General features: G+C 48.8%; 1 pseudogene; it reads right to left on the bottom strand.

Moving 5' to 3' along the window:
* Positions 1-4,872: 4,872 nt before the first annotated feature.
* On the bottom strand, positions 4,873-6,347 carry LOC113262035 (aspartate aminotransferase, mitochondrial-like; annotated as a pseudogene).
* Between the last annotated feature and the right edge of the window lie 314 nt (positions 6,348-6,661).

Genomic DNA, 6,661 nt, shown 5'->3' on the forward strand with positions numbered 1-6,661 from the left:
ACTCCAAGAAGTGGCAAAATATAAATGCTTTTATACCAAGTTGAACAAAGACAGGCAATTATGAAAAAGTAACTAAGTCACACGAGGAAGCTAAAGGAAGATGAGAATTATTTAACGCAATCTGTGTGCAGAGAATCCTCTTGGCCTCTACTCCCTCGTCCCCGGTGACAAGAATGTTTCTTTCCTCCTGATACAGAGGGGACATCTCTCATGGGGGAGTTTTTCTCTTGCTTTCAGGAAGAAAAGGATTGGTCAGGGCACCTTTCTTGGTCCTGCTGTTTTTCAGTGCCTTCGGCTCCAAATAATCCTTCCACCAAAGGGCATATTTAGTGTGCCAACCCCACGAGGCCTGGGCATCTCCGGTTTGTCACTAGGACTTGTTACCAAGCCATAGTGGCTTGCTGCTTTTACTTACCATGTTGAAAAGCTGGATGACCAACTAGCCTTTTTCTAAACCTGCCAAGCACCCCCCTGCCCCCGCCACTTTTTTTTTTCAATTTGGTAGTTTTTCTTCCCAATCTTTTGCTAAATGTCATTGATTGGTTAAAGTAGCTCTTTCGAACATTCTTGGTGATACTGAATTGGTCCTCTGGGCCGATGAGTACTGTCTTCTGTGCATGTGCTTTTCTTAACACGTTTTCGATTGTTTCTGTGGTTGTTTCCATGGTGATCGTGTGCTTCTTCAAATGAGCCTTTTCACAACCTTATTGTTTTCGCATTTACTGGAGGTAATGGAGTAAAGAATGCTCCTAAAAGGACCTACATACCAAATGTAAGTATAATAAACACACACTAGACTAACGGTAATGCCAGGGGCAAAACGCTATCGTTTCGCTATGTTCAGACTAAAATGACGGGGCATGACTGTTACCGCCCTCTGCTGGTTCATGTCTTTGCTCCAAACGTAGTTTTGCTCCTCTTTGTGATGGCTTGCAAGTTCCAAGTTGAGTAGGAGTTTCCGAACGTAACGAGAAAGAACAGTCTTTGGGAGACTCCGTGGAGTATGATTCACTGCTTTACAAGCACTAATTGTCTGCTTTTAGAGTGCTTAAGTACTTGCACTTACAGTCAATTTTTAAAGTAATTGTGTTTTTGTAAAAATAGCATTTTATGAGTTGAATGAGTCTTGAAAACCGTGGTTAATGTAGTTAAGCCATCCTAGTCGAATGATAATCTATCAATTTTTTTTTTTTTGAGAAAAAAAGATTCTCCAGCATTTACAGCAAATAATTTTGGGTTTAGTTTCGATGTAAAGACACTTGCCCTAATTCTATGTACTTCTTTTGATGCGACTACAAAGTAAGCTCATTCTCTCTCCTCATTTTGACCACAACTCAGCCTGTATTGGCTCTAAAAGAGCCTTTCCACGTAGTTCTGGTCTAACACGGCTGCTGTGCGCGCAGCTCCCACGGGGAACGTTGCCCTTTCTTCCGTGGGGACCCGCTGGGCCCGGAACCTATTTCTGCTGCTCGTAAGTTCCCTTAGTGAGTGTCCTGGCCCCTCCTCCTGCTGGTGGGGAGGCCCCGCGGAGGTCTGTCTCTATGAATCACCGCAGCACCCGCCTGAGGGCCTTAATACGTGCTCAATAAATAGTCCTTGGAGAAAATAAGTGTCCCTGACTATGCCTCAGAGCCTGGACCACCTGCGCCTCCGTTGTCTGGCTCCGGTTCAGGTCTTTTCTAGGCTCTGCAACAGCTCTGTAGAAGTGGAGGAAGTCAAAGTGTTTATTTTGATGATGACTGCTATTTTTAATTTGATCAGTGTCGCTTCATAAATGAGGGCGGCCAGTGGCTGCTCCTTTTTATTACATTTCCACTGCAACTGCAATATTTAAAGGCTTGTGGAGAAATAGCATCTCCTGCGTTGTGAGCAAGAAGCCAGGGAGGTAGCCGGGTGCGGGGGACAGCGGGCTCAGGAGCGCTGTCTGTGCCACTGCCTGCGGTGCCGTGTGGCTTTGGAGGTCCCTCCCGCGTGGGCTCCACTTCCTCGCCCTTCAGCGAGAATCGGGATTGGATGACCTCTCAGCTTGCAGCCCAGTCTAATGACCTTGGCTTCTACTGAGGTTCTGTCATACGGAAGAGCCGTGACTTGGGTCTCTCTCTTGTCTTCGGACTCCTGGGCCAGGGATCTTCCCGTGGCCCCAATTCGTTTCTCCCCCTTCCGTGCTTTATAGAGCTTCTACAGTTAGAAGCAACTTCGCTTCGAAAACGTGGTACTAGAGCGCTAATTTGAAGGCACTTTCTACTAGGATTCTAGTCTCTTTTTCTTGATGTTTGATAGCTACGCTCGCTTATAGCAAATGTTCCTTTTTCCATCTTGAGTTTCTCCTCTTTCTGCAATACTCTGCTTTTCCTCTGATTTAATTGAATTCTGTTTCTGCTACCTTTCCAAAGCACTAAATTTTCCTTAAGTCAAAAGCCTGTGAACATATCTTCCACAAACTTCATGAATGTTTCACTCTGCTTCGTCATGTGAGTCACTGGTGGAAATCTAATACAACGAGAGAATAAATGAAATAAAGCTTCCTAAAATAGTTCCCTCATGTCACTCCCCCATGAAAAGCCTACATTCTATCTTTCCCCGAACTCTTCTTCATATGTTTGATCCCCACTGGGCAAAGGCCCAGTGGTCAAGGAGAGAAGCCTGCATTCAGGAGCTGCTGGCTGCTGAGAAAGGCGGGGAAGGGAGTAAGATGTGAAATTATGGCAGTAAGCACATAAGGCTTTTACAAAGGGGCTTGCATCAAAACTGAAGTGTAGGTACCAGGACAAGGTCAAGGTGAGGCTGTGTGGGAGGCAGCTGTTCTGAGGCTAGAGGATTCTACAGAGACATCTTGGTGGACTCATGAACATAGGGATAGTAGCCGCTGCCATGGGATCTCACTGGAAGGCTTGGTAAAAGAGAAAAATAAAGATTCAGAAACAGAACCCTAAACACCTCCGACTTTTATAGGACGGACGGAGTATAAGAAGCCCACAACAGAAAACTGAGTGGGAGAGGATGAGGGCATAACTGTATTGAACATTCATCCATTCATTTCCCCAACAAAAACGTACAGTGCACTATTTCAGGACCTGGGAATTCAGCAAGGATAAGAGAAACATACTTTTTTCCCTCAAGTTTGAATTTTGAGGAGAGACGAACGTTCAACTTATAATTGCCCATTGACTGAATTACTCTTTGGAAAAGTATCATAAGGTGGCATAGAGCTTGCATGAGAGAACATGGCAGGACAACTGCACCCATTCCAGGGGATTCGGGAAGGTTCTTCCTGAATAAGTGAAGTTTGATCTGACTTCTGAAGGCTGAGCCAGCATTAGCTAGGTAAAGGGATGGCAAGGTCACCTCAGGCAGACAAAACTGTGTGTGGACAGGACAAGAGAATCAAGCATTCAAAGGATGGAAGGACTGATGGGGTTGAGAGGCAGAGGTCTTGCAGGACAGAGCCTTGAGAAGAAGCCGGGTGACTTAGGTAAAGCACACAGCCTAGGAGATTGTTCTCTTTATCCTACAGGAAGTGGGATGTCTTTTTTTTTTTTCAGTGCTACAGTAACTTTTTTTTTTTTTTTAAAGATTTTATTTATTTGCGAGAGAGAGAACACAAGAGAGAACGAGCATGAGGGGGGAGGCAGAGGGAGAGGCAGCAGCAGACTCCTCGCTGAGCAGGGAGCCCGACGTGCAGCACGATCCCAGGACCCTGGGACCATGACCTGAGCAGACCCTTAACCGACTGAGCCACCCAGACATCCCTACAGTACCTTTATTTAACAGAGGAACCAGGCTGCAATAGTCTGCATGACTGGAGCAGATGGAGATCATCTTTCCAAAGGGTGAAGCCTGAGCCCAGCTGGCAGCACACGGAGGTTAAAACCGAAGCCCAGATATCCTCTTTCCCGGCCGTGCCCAGCGCTGCCCGCTCGCGATGCGAGATGAGAGATCGCACAACCACACTCAATGAAGGAAGAGGTCCAACTGGGCAGAGGCGACATCCCGACAGGAGACAAACGCTCCTCGAAGAGGATGCGGAACCAAACGTGCAGTCTACCCTCCGCTATTCTCCGAAGAGCAAGGCCAGTGGAGGGGAGGAGCGGGAGATCATGTTCTCCACTCTTCAAATAAGTAAATCCTACAGGATGGGGTTGGCAGTCCATCAAGCAGGAGACTAGGATGAAAATCTAGACTAGCTAGCGATCTCTGTGCCTAAAGAAAAGAAGAGCAATGGTAAGGGAGAAGAGAGGAGTGTTAAAATGCCTGAAAGTATTAAAAAGAAGAGCCCCCTCTCTTTTTTTTCTTAAATAAGACAGGAAACGGCATCTTGTCTTTTCCTCGCAGCAGCTGCAGCACACCCGCTGGTTTTCAGGCAGCACGATCTCTGTAACAGGGGCTGTTGATAAGCTCGCTCGCTCGCTCGATTGCGGGGGGACAAACACGAGGCTGCCTGCGAATGTGAGAACTCGCTCTTCCCACAGTGCCTCTTACAGGTGCTGATCTCGTGCTGGATCTACAGAGGGGCCCCCAGCACCTTTAGGTGCTGCAGTTAAAGCTTCTGGAATATCGCAGTGGCACAATCGACTGGTTTTGGGGGGCTGTGTCTTCCTTCTACATGTAAAAACTCGTTTGGACCAGCTAGAGTTAAAGTATGAGCAGTAGTTTGGGTTTTGAGCCACAGAGTTTCAGACACCAGCCACAGATCCTCTGCCCAATTCCACTACACGTTCTTTTCTGAGAAACACATTCAGTGGTTGAGTGTTAAGTACTGTGGTTGAAAGACATGACCTGCTCGCCACCACCTGCCTCCTTCCTCCATGTGACTCTCACAGCAGCGGGGTCTGCAGGCAGGAAGGTTGTGTCTGTTCCCTCTCACCCAGGAAATTACTGGGGGACCTGGTGAATGGCACGGACAAGGTGGCCCACGTTGCCCGAGGTGACCCCTGCCACAGAGATGCAGCCGTCCTTTGTCATGCAGATGAAGAACTCCTTGGTCGTCCGCTCCACCTGCTCAGGCTTCAGTCCTGTGAAACAAAACACGCCATCTGGTCGGTCAAGGGCTGCCAGCTGTGGGAGGAGCCCTCCTTCTCCGGGCTGGAGACCAGCTGAGTGCGCATGCTCGTGGTGCAGCCGGCCGCGCCTTGTACTTCTGCCGCCATTGATTTGCAGGCCAGGGCCGGTCAGGATGGTTGAGGCAATCCATGCCCCGTTGATTAGAGGGTTGGAATACGCGGGATGGATTAAGAGTTTCCACTGTGACTCCGCCCTGTCGGCTTCAGCATCTCTACAGGCCACAGTGAAGGCTCCCACAGGCCCACCCATGTTCTTGGCCCAGGATTGGCGGAGACCAGCATCAATGCCCTGGTCGATGAGATGGCGTACAGCCCACCATCCTTGTTACCATCACCACTGGGAAAGCCTTGGTCTACTATGTCAAAGAATGCAAAGAGATAGTTTTTCTTCACCACTGTCGCTATTTTCTTCCACTGCTCAGGGACAGGGTCCACTCCCGTGGGACTGTGGGCACAGGCATGCAGGAGAAGAACACTTTGCTGTGGCATTTTCAAAATGTCCTCTATAGCACCTGTGAGGTCAAAGCCGCATGTCTTGGGGTCATAGTATTGTTTTTTTTTTTTTTAAAGATTTTATTTATTCGACAGAGATAGAGACAGCCAGTGAGAGAGGGAACACAAGCAGGGGGAGTGGGAGAGGAAGAAGCAGGCTCATAGCGGAAGAGCCTGATGTGGGGCTTGATCCCATAACGCCGGGATCACGCCCTGAGCCGAAGGCAGACGCTTAACCGCTGTGCCACCCAGGCACCCCTGGGGTCATAGTATTGTTAACCGTGGAGCTGCATGCCCGCGTCCCTGAAGATGGGTGTGTGATTTCTGCAGGATGGTTTGGACAGAAAAATATCTCGACTGAACTTTAAAATTCGTTGCAGAAAATTGGCTCCAATCCTCAAGGCCCCGGTTCCAGAAAGGTCTGCAGGGTGACATACCGGCTGCTTTCAACACTTGGGTGTTCTCACCCAGGGCTACTTCTGCAGATGCCTTAACAAAATTCAGCACGTCCTGCAACAGGCAGGTATTCTTTGTCCAAATTTTTTGCAGCAGTCTGGACACGAGTTGCCCATAAAGCTTTCCATTATCATCCCAGCAGGCACCAACCCCCGGATGCCTCTTTTTGCTGTTGGTGTCTCTCTTAAAGGCTTCTGAGACTCCCAGGATGGGATCTAGAGGCCCCATCTCCACATGGGTCCACCAGGATCTGGCTCCAGCAGAAGCCACAGCAGCAAGGTCTGGGTGGAAGGTGGTGGCGACCCTGGGCAGGATTCGACCAGGATGCGGCAGGGCCATGGCAGCGGGAGGGGGTGGGGGGTGAGGGGAGGGAAAGCAGTGGATAGCTACATGGCAGGGCAGAGGGCCACAAGTGGGACGTCTTTAAGCAGGAGAATAACGTGATCATATTCTGACTTTAAAAGGTTAGTGTGATTGTGGTGTTTCTTTCCCATAGAAGTGTGTGTTCTACCTCTTCCCGAACATCTCAGGACACCTACCATACACTATGAGTACGTGCGGAATAGACACCTGACGGTGATGAAGGAGCAGAGAAACGAGCTGGGCAGACAATGTTCCTCCATGTCCTCTGGGTTCCTAACAGCCTTAAAGTT

Source organism: Ursus arctos, unplaced genomic scaffold (genome assembly GCF_023065955.2).
Source record: "Ursus arctos isolate Adak ecotype North America unplaced genomic scaffold, UrsArc2.0 scaffold_27, whole genome shotgun sequence".
Lineage (NCBI taxonomy): Eukaryota > Metazoa > Chordata > Mammalia > Carnivora > Ursidae > Ursus > Ursus arctos.